Raw genomic sequence first — 21,383 nt, forward strand, 5'->3', positions numbered from 1 at the left:
AATGGTGACAACGTTATACAAATGACTAGTGTAGGGGAACATTTACCTGGCAGTATGAGAACCTGTAGAGTTTGGATCCTAGAATATTTAGATTGGAAGAAGCTTTAGAAATATATTTGAATCTCTTTTTGTACAGAAAGAAATGGGAAAAGACTCAAAGTGAAATGGTTTGCCTAAGGCCACAGAAAGGGTTGATGGCAGAGGAAGAAGAATTACTCAAGCTTTCCTAATTCCTACCTCAGCCCTTCTTTCTTTTTGCCCCCCAAATTACCTGCCCAAGTCAGGCTGTTTCAGGACCACTGAATCTTCCAGGGAACCCTTAAAATCCTTCCTTCTTTCTGTCTGGACAGCATTGGACTGGGCAGAAAAAAAGCTAAGACTGTGATAAAGTCCATGATCCAATTCTACCAGGAACATACCATAGTCAAAAAGAATTAGAGTTATTTAGCTTGTTCATTAAGGGAGAACACATTAAGAGAAGCCATGAGGTATCTTGGTAAGAGGGAATTGGGAAAAGCTTGTTGTAGGATTTGGGTTTGTGCTGGGTATCTCTAAGGAGCAGAGAAGAGGTTAAGGAAGTGGGGAACAATTTTGAACTGGACAGAGTCAAGAAGCAGGAACAATTCAATAATTAGATATCTTAATTTTTATCCAGAAGGTAGGAGGATTAAAACAGGGCCAGAGTTGTCCTTGAAAAAGAAGCAGGACCCACTCATGTTGGAAGAAGATGTTGAGTCATATTTGTTTCCAGAGTGGCCTTATCTATTGCCTTGTTCCAACTACAGAGTAGCCTCATCTGATATTTGTTTATATTCATTGAACACTTTTTTATGTTCAGTGAGGAACAGTGGGTCTCACCAGCAGCTGAAGAGTTTTTCACATCCTGACCTGCAAGCATTAGTCCTCCCAAATGTGGGACCCTGCCCGTCTCAGTGTTTCTGACCTGAAGTGGTTAAGTGTGCCTCATCTAGGTGGCAATGGTGAGGGAGGGCAGATCTTTCAGAGCATCTATTCTAATTTCCCACCTCATGCAAGAACCCCTCAGCAACATCCCCTATAGAGTGGGGGGCTCACTGTCACCCAAAATAGCCCCTCTCATATTCCTATTGTCAAAACTAGGTTGTCTTCCCCCTACCTTCTGAATTTCAGTGATTGGGCCAGCTAGGCAAGGAGGCTTTTATATCATTCTGACAGAGAGGGGTAAATTAAAATTTGTAGAGATGTGATAGGACGAAGGAAAAGGGTTTATGGCTTTTAGGAGTCAGCCTGTGGGAAGGTAAACATATGTGAGAAACTGATGGAAGATAAGGATTGTCTTAGTAAGGTTTGTTTTGTAGCTTCCTCTCACTGATAGTCTATCTAGAGTTGTCTCCTGTGATTAACTTTTGCCCTTCCTGGTGGAGAGGAGATGGGGGATACCTTACAAAGGGTAATTTATAGGGAGAGGGCAGAGAACTTTTCTGTGTCTACTTCTCAGTTGTCTTCTGCTGTAAATAATCCTTATGCCAAAGTGGCATATTTTGGGGTGGAATAATCTGATTACCTACACTCCTATATGTTGTTTGAAAAGATAATGTATGTACTTGATTTTTAAAAATACTGTATGGGAGGTGGGGATATAGCCCAGTGGTAGAGCACAGGCTTAGCATGCACAAGGTCCTGGGTTCAACTCCTAGTATTTCTATTAACAACAACAACAAAAAATACTGTATAAAAGAACATACAGTGAAGATGTATTAGCTTAGTCCTCAGCACCTCCCAGGTCTCTTTCCAGAGTTCATGTATGCCTATGCCAGCAATATAGGTATTATCTACCACTCCCTTTTTACCCATAGTAGCATTCCAACCACCTGGTGTTGCACATTGCTTATTTCACTTAACTTATTCATTCATGCAAGAAGTACTCACCATGCTGTTACTATGTGCCACACACTTCCCAGTGATGGGAAAACAGCAAGGAACAAACAAAATGCTTGCCCTTTAAAGTTTATGCTTTAGTGAAAAGAGACAGGCAACAAACAAATGTAAAATATAAGATCAGATAGTGACAAGAGCTGTGAAAAAATAAAAAATGAACCAGGAGAGAAGACAGAGTTGGTGGGGTCTGCTATTTTAAATATAGTCAAGACAGGTCTTCTTTAAAAAAAACAAAAACACTTTATGTATTTTTATTTATTTATTATTTTATTTTCTTGGGTGGAGGGGAGGAGGTAATTAGGTTTATTCATTCATTTTAATGGAAGTACTGGGGATTGAACCCAGGATCTCCTGCATGCTAAGCACACACTCTACCACTGAGCTATACTCTCCCACCAGGGCAGGTCTTTTTGAAGGCCTGACATTTTGAGCTGAGATTTGAAGGAAGTGAGGAAGCAAGTCATGGGGATATCTGGAGGAAGGGCGGTCCTAACACAGAACAGCAAGAGGAAAGGCCTCGAGATGGAAGCATTCTTTACAAGCCAGGGTGGCTGGAGCATGGACGAGAGGGAAAGTGGTGAGAGATGGGATTGGACCGATATCCAGGGAGGTAGTTCACTTGGGAGTCTGTTGTTGAGCATGGTAACTCTAGATTTTGTTCAGCATACTAAAAGGTTTTGAACAGGAAGGACATGATCATGTTTACATTTTAAAAGGATCATTTTGGATCCTAGGTGGAGAATAGACTGGGGCAGGGTTGGAAGTAAAAGTTAGAAGCAAAGATAAAGTTAGGAGACTATTGCTGTATGCATAGCTTGAAGGAAGGTCTGTATCTAAACTGTATCTACATCTATCCTTCTGCTCCTCTTAATTCTTGCTATGGTGATCCATTTTATGGATGTGACATAATTTAGTTAATCCCTTATCGATGGACGTTTAGACGTCTCAACTCTTTTGCTGTTACAATGGAGCAATGAGTATCTCTTATGCTCATGTTTCAGTATTATCTGCAGGATTATTCCACAAAGTATAACTACTGGTCACAAGTTAAATAATTTCCATACTAAAATTAAATCTGGTGATCTAATTCCCACTTTGAGCCCAAAGAAACAAGTTTTTTTTGTTTTGTTTTTGTTTTTTTTAATTCTTTGCCACATCACTGCTTTGGAAATTAAAGAGAGAGGCATGTGCCACCCCTCCCACATCAGTTTTCACGTCTTTAAATATTCCCAGTCTAGCCAGCTTCTGCCTGCGCCTCCGTCATCTCCCAGCATGGACTCCATCTCAGGTGACCGAGAGAGAAACTGAGGCACGCACGTGCAAGCTTCGAAGCACAAGTCTTCCTCCGGCCTTGTGTCCCCCTTTCCCCGAAACGTTTCCTTCTTTCTCTCTTCCCTCGGGGCCAAGTTCCAAGCTGCCAGTCCCCAGCCGGGTCCCTCACCGCCCAGGACTCCGACTGCCACCCGATTCCACCCCTCCGCCCGCTCGGGGGCTGCGGAAGGGGACGTGACGCCTCCTGGTCCCCTTCGAGCCGCCGTAGCGCGAGCCGCGGGAGTTCGGCAGCTCCGGTCGCCAAGGCAACGGTCTCCGCTGCGCGCGGCGGGCGCCAGGCAGCCCGGGGGAGGCGCTGCGGGCCGGCGGCCCGGATCGGCTGGCGGCTGGACGGCAGGTGAGCAGGGGCCGGGGGAGCAGAGGCGGCCCAAAGGCACGGCTTGAGGCGTCGACTTGTCGCGGCGGTCGAGGGGCTGGGCCACGGGGGGACCCCCGGGAAGGAGACGGGGGCCTGACCTTTATTCCCCGCCCATAGGCGCCGGGGCGGCGCCCCCTCGTGGCCTTTACCCCCGCCTGGCGCTGGCATGGAGTTCGCTTTGGGCTGTTGATTATGTTTGTGGACCACTGGCCTGATGCGAAAGTTTCTTTTTAAAAAAAAAAGCCCATCTTATTTGGGAGTCGAGGAATAACTCTAAACTGCAGAAAATGTACGTCTGTGCGACTCTTCTGGGGCCAGAGGGGATTGACTTCTTTGTACATCAGTTTTTCCATCTGCAGAATGGGGATGATAGCACCTGTCTTAGAAGGTTATTACAAAATAAATTTATATTTCAAGTCTTTGCAGGTAAGTCCTCAATGCTTGAGAGCTTTTATTATTACTACTGCTACTACAGGGAGGTCCATCAGTGAGCCTGTACCGTGTGCCAGGGCCTGGGCTGATTGCCAGGGGTAAAAAAGTCAATGAAACATCTTGTCCTCTGGGAACTCCACAGTTTTACTGTATAAATAGGAATTCATTGCGGTTCCAGCTATGATTTGGGGCATACCGGGGACTGTGAATGCACAGAGAAAGCGGTTAACCCAGATTTCCGGAGACGAGGTTGGGGAGGATGGTCAAAGACAGGTTCCAAAAGAAGAGGACTTCCAAAATGAGACATGAAGACTGCCTTTGTATTGGCAGAAGATGAAGCTGGTGGAGTGCACAGTGTTCTAGACAGAACAGCCAGCGCAGGATCCTGGAGAGAGAGTGCCGTCTTCTTGGGCATTTGAGGGATTTCACAGCCTGTTAGAGACAGATTCTGGGAAGTGGAAGTAGTCTGGCTAGATGTGTTTGACAGCTCAGCAGGTGCCCTTCTGAAGGACTTACCTTTCATCTCCTTATAAATTTTGAGGAGTTTGGACTTTATCGTGGGGGTTAGTGGGGAGCATCAGAGGATTTAAAGCAGGCAGTGAGTGTGTGTTGTGTATGTTTGATCAGCAGTATGTTTTCCAAAGACTGGGTTTTGTTGTTGTTGTTGTTGTTCTCCTCTCTTGGTCTCATGACTCCTCCAGTCTGTTTCTCACATTGCAGCTATTCATTTATGGCCATTCAAAAAATATCTATTAAGCATCAGCTGCATGCCAGGCACTGTGTGGGTAGTAAGGAATCAGGTTCCTTTCCTCATGGCATGTATTCCAGACGTATTCAAAGGTACATTTGTGGAGAAAAAAAGCAGTGTAGTACAACTGGAACTTAATCAGTATAAGAAGAGACCCAAGCAGTGAGATTTTTTTTTTAAGGCCCAGATCATGCAAGACCAGTGTGTTGCACACGCTCGGCAGAACCATTCATTTAGACTACACCAGGAAGAAATGGCCAGAGAATGGGAGGAAAGCTAGGAGAGTGTAGTAATAAAAACCCAAGGAAGAGGTCAATGTTGCTGGATGCTGCTCGGATTTCAAGTAAAATAAGTTAAATGTTAAAATGTGCCTTTTGGATAAATAAATATAGAGGTCACTGAGGACCTAATTGGGCAAATTTGGTGAAATGATGGGGGTGGAATCTGTAATATAGGCAGCTTCCAAAGGTTCAATGTAATATGTCAGTGGGATGAGGAGAGAGTGGGATGTGAGAAAGTAAAGACAAAGTGTAGGCAGCTCCAAGAAGTCTGGCTGTGAAGAGACGCCAGAGAGGCTGGAGAGTGATTGGGAATCAGGTGAAGTCTTTTTAAGCAGGAGAGAGACACGAGCAGATTTAAAGGCTGAGCAGATTTAGAGGCTGACGGCAAAGAGCCAGTAGTGAGGGAGAGGCTGAGAAAATACAGGAGATGGAAAGATAAATCAGTGACACAACTTTGCAGAGGACGTGACAGTGGATGAGATCCACAGGACAGACCCTTTGAAGAGTCTGATGGTGTCTACTTTTTTGAAGAAGTGGGAAGCAAGGTAATTGCAGAAAAGGAGTGCAGCTGCATAACAGAAAAAATAAATGAAAGATGCAAATGTGGAGAGAAAGTTAAGTCTTCATTCTCGTGAGATAGCAGACATTTATTGAACTAATACTGTGTTTTGGACTTTCCATAATGTGATCTTTACAACAACCCTTGGAGATAGCCTCTAGTATAATTCCCAGCTTACGGATGAGGAAATGGAGGTAAAAATGCTTAGCCAAGGTCACACCGGATTTGAATCCAGGTCAGCCTGAGCCTAGCTTTTGCTTTTAATCACTCCCTAAATGATATGATTGTCTACCTACAATATGATTATCTCCCAAGAAAATTCAAAAGAATTGCATAAAAAATAATTAGATAGGATAAGGTTAAGTGAACCAGCAGCTGTGGGATAGACAAAAGGCAATTGCTTCATACCAACAGTAATATTCAGAAAATGGAATTGTAGGAGAAATGACAATTGCAACATGAAAAATAAATACCTAGGAATAAAGTTTAAATGTGTCCATACTAGCCAAAAGAATGAGTTGGCTGGAGGAGGGAGGTGGAGGTTTTTTTTTTTTTTTTTTTTCCTTTGGGAAAATTGGGGTATTGATAGCAGAAAAAGGGCATGTAAAAAACAAACAAAACAAAACAGATGTCTATTATGAGACATAAGGAGAAAATATGCAAAGATGTTGACTGATGTTTTTATAATATTGAAAAATTGAAAACAGACTGGTTAAATTAGGGTGCAGTCATATGATGGGTACTATTAGCCATTAAAAAAGAATGATGTGGGAGCTATATATATGAGAAAGATGTTTACTTCATATGGTTAGGTGTGAAAAGCAGATTACAGTAGGTTTCTATTTTTGTTATTTTTAAGTGTGTACATACATACTTATAGGAAAAATGTCTAGGAAGATGAGTTGTTTGAAACATTATTTTTACTGTGGTAAAATACCCATAATGTAAAATTTATCGTAACCATTTTTTATCATGAACATTTTTAAGTTAGTAGTGTTTTAAGTGTAGTGTATTTCAGTAGCGTTAAAGATGTTCACATTGTTGTGCAATCAACCTCCAGAACTTCTTAATCTTGCAGAACAAACTTTATACCAGTTAGAAGCACAACTCCACATTCCCCCCTCCCCCAGCCCATGGCAACCACCATTATAAATGCCATTTCTGTTTCTATGAATTTGACTATTCTGGATATTTCATATAAGTGGAATCATGCAGTATTTGTCTTTTGTGATGGGTTTATTTCACTTAGCATAATGTCCTCAAGGTTTGCCTTTGTTGTAGCATGTGTCAGAATTTCCTTCCTTTTGAAGGCTAAATAATATTCTATTGTATGTATGAACACATTTTATTTATCCATTCCATAGAAGGATATTTAGGTTTCTTCCCTCTTTTGACTATTGTGAATAATGCTACTATGAACATATGTGGGCCAGAAAAATAAGTTCTTTATGTCTGTGTCATGAGATCATGGAGACTTTTATTCCTTTCCTTATTGCCTTATTTTTTTATGAGTGTAAATTGCTTTCATAATCAGAAAAAGCAATAAGGATACATCCTATTTGGGGAGATGGGGGAGTAAAGGTAAAAAAGGAAAAAGAAAAAGACCTGATCTAGGGCAGCGGCAGCAGGAATGGAACGGAGTGGGCAGATTTGAGAGACATTTCAGGAGAATCAATAGGACTTGACAACCAAGAGTTAAGGAAGTAAGGAGTGGAGAATGAAACGGAGGCCTGTAGGGAGAAGAGGCTTAGACTAGGGGAGGAGGGAGAAAATAAGGCTGGGAGAGCCACCTGAGCCTTTTTGTTCAGGAGTTTGAACCCTTCCTGAAAGCAGGGGGAAACCATTGAAAAGAAGGGAAATGACTTAATCAGATTCGCATTATAGAAAGGTCACTTTGGCTCCCGCCAACTCATTCTGCAAGCTGAAGCAAGATTGTGCCAAATTTCCCTTTGTGTTACTTAGACTTGAACCTCTGTTAACTTCCTTTTATTTGAGATGAAGCATTAGTGCTGAAAGATACATATTTATTCTTCTAAAAGCACCTGGAGTATTTTAAACGAAGTTCTATTTGGATTATATTGATCCCTAATTGTGTTCAGTTTTATTTTAACAACACAGTCTCCTGTAAATATCCTTTCTGCCTTTAGCAGGGGAAATATAATTAGGAAGGTAAACAAGAAATATAAACAACTCAGGTTAGAGACCTTCAATTTATTGCAGATATCTTTGACACTCCTTTGAGGAGAAGGGGGCCAGTAAAAAAGTAAACAGTGTCTTACTAAGGGGCTACTGCAAAACAAAAAATCTTAAAGAGTCCAAATGGATTCAGCTTACATACTCAAAAAACTATGATCTCTCTCTGCTTCCAGAGCATCACAGAGGAAACTAACTGTTGTGCTGACAATTGTAAGCATTCTGCAGTTTATAAGAGCTGCATATCCCAAAGATGTGAACCCATGATCTCATTTCATTCTTCCTAATAATTCTGTGAGACAGGGATTATCAGTCCTATTTTTGGATGAGGAAATTGAAAATCAGATGATTTAAGAAACCTCCCAGCTCCTACATCTAATAAACTCTGGAGTTTGAATCTGGGTTTTCTTATTTTCATTTTGTATTATAGCTTATTATTATGGAAAGTTCTTAACATATACAAAAGTAGAAAAGATAGTATAATAAATACCTTATACTCATACTCCAGCTTCAAAAGATACTAACATATGGTCAGTTTTATTTGATCTATATGCCCTCCTCCCTCCCCACCTTGGATTATTTTAAAGCAAATCCTAGACATTGTATCATTTCATCTATAAAGACTTTAATATGCATCTAAGAGATAAGGATTTTTTCTCCTCCTTTCCCCCCCTATAATCACAATATTATCACACCTAAGGAAATGAACAGTGGTAATTCCTAAATATTACCAGATATCTATTTGGTATTCAGTTTCCTCAATTATCTCATAAATGTCTTTTTACAGTTGGTTTGTTTGAATTGGAATCCAGACAAGGACCACCTATTTCACCTGGGTGATAGTCTCTTAAGTGTCTGAATCTATGGCAGTTTATCTTCCCACCCCCCTTTTTTTGTTGAAAAATTAGGTCATTTGTCCTGTACAACTGCTCACATTCTGGATTTGGCTGATTAGATTCCTTTAATGTGTTCCTTGAGTCCCTTTATTTTTTTTGGCCATTATGCTTTGTGGATGCTGCTGTGCATCACACTGGCAGCCAGTAAAGTCTAGTTTTCTCACTTTTTGTGATACTGGAATTGATCATTGGGTTCAAGTGTTTGTTAGCATGATCCATCCATTATAAGTTTCTCATCAGCCTTTCACAGAATGGTTTTTACCAGCTATTAATGATCATTGCCTCGATCTATTATTTTATTAGGGGTTGCAGATAAATCCAGGTTTTCTGACGCCAAGTCATGTGCTCTGTTAAATCCTACTGTCTCCTGATTTAAAGCAGCCTTTGCACAGCTGTCATGTATTTTCCCCCCTGGTGGGTGGAGGAAATCCCCTCAGTTAATAATTCAGCTTAATATATATATATATATATTTTTTTTTTTTTTAAGAAAACAGCCTGTGTGCTCTGTCCAATACTAGTTAGTTACAATATTGCTTTCCTGGATTGGTTTTATGTGTTGGCAAAACTGCACTGCAAGGGGCTGGCTATATCAGTGCTTTTCAAACTGTAGGTTACTACCTAGTTGGCTGGCAGTTGGGAGGCTGAGGAAGTTATTTGGGAGAGGAGTTCCAGCATATTTTTTTTTAATGGAACAGAATTTTATTTCTGTTGGAAAGGAAGTTTTTCTGTGAGTAGGAGAACAGACACTGAGTAGATTGGTCAGCTAGGAATTGTGTTGGTTGCTGATAACAGGGCTTTAAATAAGACAAGTTATTTATTATTCTTTAAAAAAAGCATTATGGGGGAGGGTAGTGGTAGAGGGCATGCTTAGCATGCAGGAGGTCCTGGGTTCAATCCCCAGTAGCGCCACTTAAAAAAACAACTTACTCCCCCCAACCACAAAAAAAGCATGAAGTCCAAAATTGGCAGTCTGTTGCTGGCATGGCAGTTCCACACTGCCACAGCCTAGATCTTTCTTTCTTTCTGCTCCATCATTCTTGTCACATAGTTGGCACTCTTTGGTCACCTTGTGGTCACAAGTGGGCTTCTGGCTCGCTAACCAAACAGTCCTTCCTTGATGCAGGAAGAAGTAGGAGAGGGGAGGGCAAAAGACACCCTTCAGATTTCCAGAAGTCCCCACCAACACGTACAGTTTACATCTCATTAATTGTTTGTATCTGGAGGGAGGCTGTGAATGAGGTTTCTTCGCTGGATACGTCGCTGTTCCCAACAAGAGAGGGAGGGGAAATAGCTACAGGTCTGACAACATGCAGTGCCCACCACGGAAGGCAGCCCTTAGTGTCCGCCATGCCCTCCACGTGGAGGAAAGCACAGTTTCGTATGTGTTCACTGTCTTTCTGTTCATGGTTGTTTAATCAGATTATGAGCTCATACTTTTTATGTTTTATAATTCATATTTTCCATTTAACCACATCATGAGTATCTTTTCATGTTAGTTACTATACAGTAGAAGCTTTTTCACCAGTCTCCACTTAATGGATGCTGACAGACCCTCTCTATTCTCACTAGAAGACTTAGTGTTTAATTCCCACGGCCCTCTGAATGTTCTTGACTAGTAGATAACTCTACTATGCTATCCAGTATGATAGCTACTAGCCACATATTGCTGTTTAAATTTTGGTTAATTAAAATTAAACTAAAAATCCGGTTTCTCAATCTCAGTAGCCACATATGACTAGTGATTACTGTATTCACAGCCCAGGTATAAAAGGTTTCCATCACTAGAGAAACTTGTGTGGGACCAGCACTGCTCTGGAGCAACGGCACACTGCAGCTCCCACCTTTTTGGTTTCAGGGAGTTTTAGTGGTTGGAGTCCCCAGCCTGGCGGGAACCAGACTGCCTGGGTTTGAATTCTCACTCTGCCATTTACTAGTTGTATGATCTCAGGCAAGTCACTTAACTTCACCATGTCTCAATTTTCTTATTTGTAAAATGAGGGTCACAGTTGTACTAGATTTTTTTTAAAATGTATTTAAGGGTTGTTTTGTAGGGGAGGGAGGTAATTAGGTTTATTTGTTTCCCTTTTTTGTTTGTTTTAGCAGAGGTGCTGGGAATTGAACCTAGGACCTTGTATATGCTAAACATGTGCTCCACCACTTGAGCTATACCCTCCCCAGGTCACTATGTTTTAATCCAAGGACTTGGGAGAAGTTTTTGACCCCTCTTCACGAAGAGGCCTGGATTTCAGTCTGAAAATCATTAAAATACAATAAAAGAGGGCATGTGGGCATTTCAGCACAAATTTTGTTTTAGGATTTAGTTCTATTTCTTCTTGCGGGCCACTTGCTGATTTTAGATACAATATTTAGTGTTTAATGCACCAAAAAGTTTGGACTGCCCTAAAAAATTGGTGTAATGGAATTTGTCCTGATGTGACTTCTTTTTCCAATTCACATAGCACTTTGTTTGAACTTTTCTTTTTATAGCATTTCTCATAAATAGTCCTCCTTTATAATTATTTTTGCATTCATTTTGTATCTGCTACTAGACTTAGTTTGTTGAGGACAGCAGTTCTTCACTGGACTTTTACATATCCTAACGCGTGGGCCCTCAGCTTATGTTCATGGAATGAATGAATAAATCACTGCCCCTTTCTGTTATCACATAGCCGTCTTTCGTAACATTTCCTTCGAATTCATTGTTAGTGGATAGTCTGCCAGCTCCTTCAATAGGTCAGGTTCCACGTTAGAGCAAAAAATGTTAAATGTTTATAAAGTAATTTTTTAACATAAACAAAGATAGAGGGAATAGTGTAAAGAAACCCCCATTACACATCATCTAGCTGCAACAATTAACATTTTAGAACCAATTTTGGGTTAGGGTAGAGGGAACATTAAGACTTCCCATTTTATGGAGAAAGAAGCAGGGTGTGAGTGACAGGCAGGGTGGAGAAAGAGGAGGCCAGTGGCCCAAAGACAGACCTGCCTGCCTCCCTCATGGGGTTGTTATGAGGGTTTCATGAGTTGACACATGAACAGTGAACAATGCCCTGCACATGGTGAGTGCAGCTGACATGCTGCCACCACCACCGCCATTACTGTCATTGCCATTACTGTCACTACCCCATAGCTTGAGGGAGCTGAATTGGGTGGCCGTGGCACTAACTTGGTAACCTTGGACATCAAACTTTCTGAGCTTCATTTTCTTCATCTGAAAAATAAGAATGTTATTAGCATCTTCTCTACCACACAAGGCAGTGGAATAATGCATGTAAATATGTTCTGGCTTCATTAACATTAATCACAATTTTCTGGAGTGGTGTTCTGGTCCAGAGGGACTGTGTTTTTTGGAAGTCAAGCCTGTACCTTGCATGGACTCTCATTCTAAGACTTCCTGTTATCCGTGGGCCCCAAAGTCATTTGTCAGCCTAGCAAATAAATATTATAGCACAATAAGCTTCATTTCTATTTGCAAAATGTTTATTTCTAAGGCATGAGAAAACAGTTTCGCTTTATATAGCTTGTCCATATTTGCACTGGAAATGAAATACTTATCAACCAAGTTGATAAAGGAATAAAAATAGTTTTCCTAAGGAACAGTTTGCTGGGGATTAATGTTGGAAAAATTTTGTGGCAGAATCTGTTTCACCATCTTTGAAATATAAACAGTATCCTCATTTGTCTGTATTTTTCTTATAACACTTTGCTCAACTCCTAATTTAAAATAGCTTTCCGAAAGCCAGAATTACTCTTTAAAAAGTCAGTTTTCTTTTAAATGAAGACGAAGTTTTAAACACTTTGCTTTCTGCTCAGTACTGCAAAGAATTCTAATCATGCAGAACATTCATCCAAAGAACACACACATACACACACACACACACACACACACACACACACAAACACAGACATCTGTCTGAGATAAGAATTAGTAGATACTGTGGGAAGAGAAATGGAATATCCCTGATGGTTATAATAAATTTCTGCAGTGTTTGTTTGGACAGGACAATCAACTGTCATGTCTCCTGGCTATGAGAATTACGTAAGTCGAGGGCAGAAAGTCAGTGCCCTAAACTTAATTCTCAGGAAGATACTCCCTTTTCAAACTACCACTTGCCATTAGGTTTGACTTTTTAAAAGTCTGATTTTTATTCTTTCACTTAGTAAAAATTTGGCCTTGCCGTTTGTGGTTTATGGCAAGTTGGACTTTTATAAACTTCTTCATTCAAACAAACTAAACCCCCATTCCATATCTCCAAATAACAAAAACAAATAAATATAAAATGCAGCTTTAATCTCAAAAAGAGCAAGACCCTAATTCCACTCTTTGAACCAATGACATATGATCTCTTTGCTTTAGTTCCCATAGACTGTTCTAGTAAAACGTTTTATTACACAGTCTCTTTACTTGATTCTTTTTCCTGGGATTCCAGTATATTTTGGTGATATTTCTTTTCTGAGAATCCAGCACACATCATCTCTGGTAGTCATCCAGCCAATGTTGTCTTAGAAGATATGCCACTTCTAATTAAAATTTAAATTGGGAGAGTTGATGTGAAAAACTTTGGATTTTCATAATTACGAAATGTGGCTGGTATGAGCTATATTATACACAAGGTATTTCAAAGACTTAGTACAAAGATAAAGAATATGTCAATAATTTTTACATTGATTACATGTTGAAATGATGGTGTTTTAGAAATACTGGGTTAAATAAAACAGATCATTAAAGTTAAAAGTTTTTTATGTATGTATATATATATATATATATATATATATATATATATATATATATATATATATTATATATGCATGTAAGTATGTAGATACATCTCTGCATAGTAGCCAGGGTGATTTTTTTAACTTTTTGAGATAATTATAGATTCACATGCTGTTGTAAAAGATACAGAGAGATCCCATGTACCGTTTATCCAGTTTCCTTTAATAATAATAATTAACAGTTCAAATGCCACCTCCTCAAGGCATCCTTCCCGGACCACTTGCTTTTGTTCACCTGTCCTCGTACTCTGTTTAACTTTCTTCATAGAATTTGCTTCTGTCTGAAATTTGTTTGTTTGTTTAGTTGACTTTTGTCCAATAGAAGGTGAACTGAAGAGAGTGGAAACCTTGTCTGTTCTATTCATTGCTTTGTCTCCTGTGCCTAGAGTAGAACATACACGTAGTAGGCACTTGATAACTATTTCCTGAATGACTAAATTTTGTGGATGAGCAAGCTGCATTTCAAAGTGACTGAGTAGCTTATCTGTGATCACCTGGTCGTAATTAGTAGAACTGTGTCTTGAAGCCACAGGCACAAAGGGCTTAAAATAGAGGTGAGTTTGTCCTGCTTGAAGGACAGATAGAACCATGATGCTGGAGGATAGGCAGTGACAGCGGGTGTGGGACAGTTTCACAGTAGAGCCCGGGTCACCTCAGGCTTTGTAGACCGTGATGAGGAGTCTGGATCTCATTCTAGGTACAGTGGGAGGTACTGAAAGGTTCTAAGCGAAGGAACACTATGAATGACAGGTCCAGCGTAGCTCACTGGAATTCTGCTCTGATGCTGGGACCAAAGTCCTGGTCTGCAATGATGCTTTCCTTTTCCTTGCTTTGCCAGCCTAAAGGACCACAGTCCTGAAGGATGAGTAGGAATTTGGGGAAGGAAGAAGGAAAGGTGTTCAGGTGGGATGGGGAGAGAATAAGGTCAAGAGATGATAGGAAAAAAATGGGCTGGAGTGTCAGAGGCTAGTAGGATCTGTCTGTCTGGAACAGATTCAAGAAGGAGAAGAGAGAGAAAGGATCTGATTGGAAGGAAATGGTGTGAAAATGACTCTTGGTCAAGACATTCCCACCTTTCTCTTTGTACAAATAATCAGGATGGAGAGATGGGCAGGTGTGTGGGTGGGTGACTGTTCACTGGGGTTTGATGGTAATTGCTGTAACTTCAGGAGTGGCTGCTCTGTGCCAGGCTCTGGTCTCAGCAGCTTCCATTAACTTACTTAATCCTTTTTAACAGCTCTGTGAGGTTGAGACTATTATTCCTCATGTTACAGATAGGAAAACTGAGGCATGGGGAAGGAAAGATCTAGAATCTGGTGTGCTTTTAGCTTCTAATATGACCACTATCTTAATAATGAGGGCTAGATGGATTTTCCCCAGCTTTTTATTACAAAAAATTTCAAAAAAATAGAGAAAAAAATTAGAGTACAGTGCACACCTGTATCAGATGCCTAAATCAAACAGTGTTAACATTTTGCTGCATTTGCTTTTATCTCCATATATGTATGTTTTTCAGTTTTTACGGAACTCTTTGAAAGTATGTTACAGATATGATAATTCACCCCTGAATACAAAAAAGAGTGTTATCTTCCTTTCACATGATATTTACACCCTTCCTTCCCTGTGCATTTTTGGGAAATACATTGCCTCCATGTAAAAGTACTTTGTTAGATGTAAAAAGGAGTTTTGTTCTAGGCTCAGATAATTATAAATAGTCTTTCTGCTTACATGAATATCCTGGTATTTGAAAGGCACGCAGGGTAAGAGCAATTTGTGTTTCTCTAAGACTGCCTGACAATTTGCTGGACTTTTAACATCCTGGTCCTCACCTATTAAATACCCATTTGAGTGAGAAGCAATCAAATATTGTGACAACCAAAAATGCCCTCCCTTCCTCCCCCATTTCCAGAAGGCCCTGCAGCCACTTGGCCTGCTGAGAGTCATTGACTGACTAGTCCCCTCAGGAGAGAGCTGTAGTTTAAATTAAAAGAAAATGCTTCGTCACAGAACCCGTACTGTAATAGTTCAGTGTTGAGGGGATGGAGGGGGTCCAACTTGCCTGTAGTGCTCCTTTCATTCCGGATTTGTATACATATATTCATTTATTCAGTTATGCCCCCACTACCACTACCACCATTTTGCTCCAGAAAGGCTGTATGATAGTTCTTGATTTATTTAACCATTAAGTGTATCTTCTCATGTTTTGATCTGAATCAGCAAGGAAGTATTTGTAATTCTTGTGCTTTTCCATAGAATGGGACTTGAAGCTGACTCAGGGCTCACTCAGTTTACTTTCCCAGCTTTATTTCCCTTGATTTTGCTGGAGGCACGGGAAGATTTATCCCAACTCTGCAGCTCCCTGAACTCCACCAGTCTCTACTTTTCAGCATTGCCTGGCAAAGTCCATTTGTCAAGCTTACCTCAAATGTCATGTCGTTTGTAGATCTCACTGAGCCCTGCATCAAGATATAGTCTAAACCCCCGTTAACACATTCTTTCTTGTGACACTAACCACAGACTGCCCTGCATTACGTTTGATTGTGTTTTTCCCGTATCTCCTACATATATTTCAGTCATAATTCCCCAGGCAGCTCCTCCATGGCAGACCTTGTTCAAGATTCTGGAACTAGAGATGAATCTCTCCTAGATAATCCTATTTGATTCTTACTTTTGCTTTCCTGATAATTGGAGTGCCTCTTGTTCCCTTGCATCCCCTGTAGTGCCTGGTACATTGCCTTGTGTATGGTGATTCATGCATATTTCTGAATTGAGTTTGGGATCCAGGAAAACAAGCGCTTCCAAGTCAGATGTAAGTCATACTCTGCCACTGTGCAGTGGGTGAATCACTTAACCTCTGTAAACTCCAAGTTCTTTATCTAGAAAACATTGATAATAATATCCATCCTACAGGATTGTTGTAAGTTTAAAGATGAATTATATGAAGTGCCAGGCACCGTTATCAGCACATAGTAGGACTATTTTAACGTCACTTGAGTTAGCAGTAGATGTATTTAGGATCTTCATTGTCTTAAGGGAAACACTTATTTAGTCTTGGGGCCTCTCCAAGAAGAAACAGGCCCAAGGGAAGGTCTGGCCCATCACTGATTAACTGTTCCCTTTTTAGAGTCAATGATCTGAGTCTCTGTTTTGGAACTACTTATATAATATATACCACCTGTTATTTGTGTATTTTTAGCAGTGGGAGTCGGGTAATCCTAATCCTGTCTGTAAAAGAGCAAACTGTTTACCAGAAGCAGTTTTTTTTTTCTTAACACTGACTCACACTGACTCATCCCTCTCATTTTCCTTCCTACCCCTCATAACAGCCTTGCAGGGGAGAGAATTGTTAGGGAATTTAGTCGGGTTACTTTTCTTTCTTTTCTTTTTTTTTTTTTTTTTTACTTTCCAAAATTGAAAGCGTGAAAGTGTCACGTCATTAATTCCATCTCAGGAAAGGCTATAAAGCCTCTGCTGCCTTGGAATGGCCAGGATGACCAATGCCAGGTAGCCAAACGTCTCTTAAAAAAATCTTGTCTAGACAAACCAATCCTGTTGGCTGAGAGATTGGACCAGTGCCTGAAATGTACACGTTAATCAACTAAACACATGTTGTCAACTTAAATTCTGTTGAACCTAGAAATTTTCTTCTTCTGAGATAGGAAACCAGAGCAGAATTAGAGCCAGACCTGTGATGCCTTAACAGTTGGATTTTAGATGACAGAATTCAGACAGCACATTAGAATCAGTAAAATGGGGAAGGAAGGGAATAGATGAGAATGACTAGTGTCCTTATGCCTTCATTTGACATTCGTTAAGTGAATATTTACTGATCATCTGTGACATGCTAGGTGCTAGGGCTACAACGAGAATAGTAAAAACATGGTGCCTGCTGTCATGGGCCTTTTCTTCTAATGTGTGTTTGTAATAAACGCTGTGGTGGAAGTAGAGGATGCTAGGGAGCAGAGAAGTGCCTTGACCTGCTCATGTGAGCACACGCTAGTACGTGAGGATGAAGGGAGGAAGGAAGACTTCTGGAGGAAGAGACACCCCAGTTGAGACTGGCTGGATGCATAGGACTTACCTGGAAGAAAGAGGGTAGGATGGGGCAGGATGGCTGCTGAGATTCCTGGCAGAAAGGGCCACATGTGTGAAGGCCTTGAGGTGAGAAGGAGGTTGCTCATGGAGGAACTGAAATAAGTTCCAGTGTGACCAGAGGACAGTCAAATGAGGGAGAAGTCTGGCACAAGCTAAATTTGGAGAAGCTGGCAGGACCAGATCATACAGAGCATTGTAGATCAGTTTATTAATTAAAAAAAATTTTTTTTCAACTGGGGCAAATTTTACAAACAGTGAAGTGCTCATGAAAAGTACATACACTCTTGCAACCCACCCCCCCATTTTGGGTAAGGACTTTTGATACTGACAGCAATGGGAGGAACGGCTTTTGAGTAGGGCCCAGACTTGATGCTGTCTGCTTGCTAGCTTAGAACCTTCTGAGGTGGGCGGGGCACCAGCAGGACGGAACAGGAATAGATGGTGGTTTGCAGGTGGGTGGGGAACCCAGCTTGGGAAGGGTCCAGGATCTCTGTATTCCTAAGATGTTTTTACCAGAGGACAAACCCCTACATGCTTTGTAGGGTTGAAGTGTCTACAGAGAGTGCAGAAGACTGGTTTTTTTTCAAGGTCTTCCTGGAAAGACTCCCAGGCTGCCTGCATCTTGAAAAAAGCCTCCTGAAAGCCTGCCTGGCTGCAGAGGCAGTACCTCCCAACTTCACTGATGAAACAAAGGAAAATAATTGCCTTATTGAATTTTTTTTATTACCTACAGTACATGTGACGTTTTTCTTTTCTAAGAGTAGGGTGTTAAAAAATAGTGTAATAGTTTTGGGATTTAGGGATTTACTGAAGCTTATATCTTTTAAGTGCTCCGACTGTTTGAATATTTGGGGGTTTTGATGTGGTGCCAGAAACCACTGAACGTGTCACTGTGCTCTGACTGGGATTCCCAGTGCTGTGTTGGATAGAAGTGGCAAGAGTGGGGCATCCTTGTCTGGTTCCTGATCTTAGAGGAAAAGTTTTCAGGTTTTCACTGTTGAGTATGTTAGCTGTGGGCTTGTCAGACACGGTCTTTATTATATTGAGGTGCATTTCTTCTGCACCTAATTGGTTGAGAGTTTTTATCATGAGAGGGTGTTGATTTTTGTCAAATGCTTTTTCTGCATCTACTGTGATGGTCATATGATTTTTCTCCTTTGTTTTTGTTAATGTGGTATATCACATGTATTGATGTGTATATGTTGAACCATTCTTGTATCCCAGGGATAAATTCAATTTGATCACTTGAATGATCTTTTAATGTGCTCTTGTATTAAGTTTGCTAATATTTTGTTGAAGATTTTTGCATTTGTATTCATTGGGAATATTGGCCTGTAATTTTCTTTTCTGAAAGGCAAGAAGAGTGTTCTTGCCCAGCTTTGGTAGGACAGTAATGCTGGTCTTGTAAAATGATTTGGAAATTTCCTTCCTCTTTAGTTTTTGTAAAGAGTTTGAGAAGGATTGGTGTTAATTCTTTAAATGTTTGTATTGGAATTCACCAGCGCTTAATTTCTACTTTAGTGATACACGTATTACTATATTTCGATTATTTTAATATCACAAGGAACCTCAAAGATCATTTAGTCCAATCCCTATCAAAATTACAATGGCATTTTTTTGCAGAAGTAGAAAAATTCATCCTAAAATTCATATGAAATCTAAAGGGACCCCAAACAGCCAAAATACTTTTGGAAAAAAAAAAGGATAAAGTTGGAGGACTCACATGTCCTGGTTTCAAAACATTACCAAGTTATAGTTATCAAAATGGTATGGTTCTGGCATAATTGGACATATAGACCACTGGAACAAAATAGGGAGTCTAGAAATAAAACCTTGAGTATACAATCAAATGATCTTAGACAGGGGTGCTAAGACCACTCAATGGAAGAGGGATTGTCTTCAACAAATGGTGCTGGGATGTTTTACCCCCAGAAGAGGAAAATACACATTTATTCTGCACCTACTACATACTAGGCGTTATTGCAGCAATCCTGGGAGAGACATCATTAGTGTTCTTGTTAGATTGACTTGCCCTGCTGTGCAAGGGAAAGTCAGGGTCCTAGCAGGGGTATGATCCCAGATCTGCATCCTTACAAAGCCTGTGCTTTCCTCATACTACCCAGCTGCGTCTTCCTGCATCTCCTGGCAGCTTCCTAACAGTAGATAGAGTTTCTGTCCATAACTGATGGGTGTTTATCTTTTCATTAGTGCTGCAACATTTGTAGGGGTTCCACCTGCTATTATGTTTAGGGAATTGTCACAGAATTTTAAATGAGCTGCTTTGGTATATTTTAACATTTATCTTTTCAAAGAACCAGCTTTTAGTTTCATTGATTCTTTTTTTTTTTTTTTAGTCTCTAGTTTATTTCTGCTCTGATCTTTATATGATCTCTTTCCTTCTACTAACCTTGAGTTTTGTTCATTCTTCTTTTACTAGTTTCTTTAGGTATACGGTTAGATTGTTTATTTGAGATTTTTCTTGATTTCTGAGATAAGCTTGTATTGCTGTAAACTTCCCTCTTAGAACTGCTCTTGCTGCATCCCATAGATTTTGGAGGATCATTGTGTTTTTTTTATCTCTAGGTATTTTTTGATTTCTCGTTTGATATCTTTAAGGATCCGTTGGTTGTTTAGTATCATATTGTTCAGCCTCCACGTGTTTCTTGCAGTTGATTTCTAGTCTTACAGTATTTGGATCAGACAAGATGCTTAATATGATTTCAATTTTCTTAAATTTACTGAAGTTTATTTTATGGCCTCGCATGTGATATATCCTGAAAAATGTTCCACGTGCACTAAAAAGAATGTGTGTTATGCTGTTTTTGGATGGGATGTTCTATCTGTATCTATTAAGTTCAGCTGGTCTGATGTGACTCATGTGTCACTTAAGGCCAGTGTTTGCTTATTGATTTTCTGTCTGGATGATCTGTCCATTGATGTAAGTAGGGTGTTAAAGTCCTACACTATTATTTTCTTACTGTCACTGTCTTCCTTTCTTTCTGTGTTTTCTTGTAGCTCACTAAGTTTCCTTAAAACAACTATTTTGAATTCTTCATTGGGAAAATCTTGAATCTTCCTCTATTTGTGGGGGGTCAGTTACTGGAAAGTTACTTTGTTTTTTTTTAGCCATGTCATGCTTCCTTGATTTTCCATGTTCTTTGAAGTATTGTATTGCTGTCTTCACATTTCAAGAGAAGGTCACCTTCTCTAGCCTTTACTGACTGGCCTCTGGAGAGAAATACCTCCTGTTCACCCTTCTAGGGATTCTGAGGCTTTGTCAGGCTTTTTCTATGGATACACCTGCTCCACACTTCTTGTTCCCTCTTGAGGAGGAATTCTTAAGATTGTATGCCTTCTCTTGATCTTGCAAAGACAGGGTTAGGTGCTAACAGCCTCCTGTTTGCTTTTCCTTGGGTGGTCTGAGTACTGAAGTTTGTGTGCTTTCTCCCAGCCCTGCGGAGTTGAACGAGTTCTCTGCATGTGCTCACTAGCTTTCTGCAAAGGCTCACACTCGCTGCCCTCAGGGTGCACACAAGGAGTCAGCTATGGAATGTGGGTGTGTGGGTGAGGCACATGGAGCATTGTGGGAGCAAACTGGGGGGATGTTCCTGCAGGGTGATCTTGGTAGATTGTATGTGGGCTTCCTGATGGAGCCCATGAAGGGGCTATAGTAGGACCTGTGTCCCTTTGATGCCCTCCAAGAGCCCTGGCTGCTGTTCTCCTAGTCCCTCTCTACCCCCTAGTCATGCAGAATACCTCTGTATTCCGGATGGGGTGAGAAAGAAGTGGACCTCTT

At 40.5% G+C, this 21,383-nt stretch overlaps 1 protein-coding gene across 2 annotated transcripts in view; it reads left to right on the forward strand.

Moving 5' to 3' along the window:
• The first annotated feature begins 3,456 nt into the window (after positions 1–3,456).
• Positions 3,457–21,383, forward strand: part of PKIG (cAMP-dependent protein kinase inhibitor gamma) — a 63,316-nt gene continuing 45,389 nt past the window's right edge. The window contains exon 1 of one of the 2 annotated variants that reach the window (XM_072944284.1): positions 3,457–3,586. The gene's annotated coding sequence lies outside the window, so the exon portion shown is untranslated. The remainder of the gene's footprint in view (positions 3,587–21,383) is intronic. The other variant, XM_006202510.4, reaches the window with a different exon arrangement.

This window comes from Vicugna pacos, chromosome 19, assembly GCF_048564905.1.
Source record: "Vicugna pacos chromosome 19, VicPac4, whole genome shotgun sequence".
NCBI lineage: Eukaryota > Metazoa > Chordata > Mammalia > Artiodactyla > Camelidae > Vicugna > Vicugna pacos.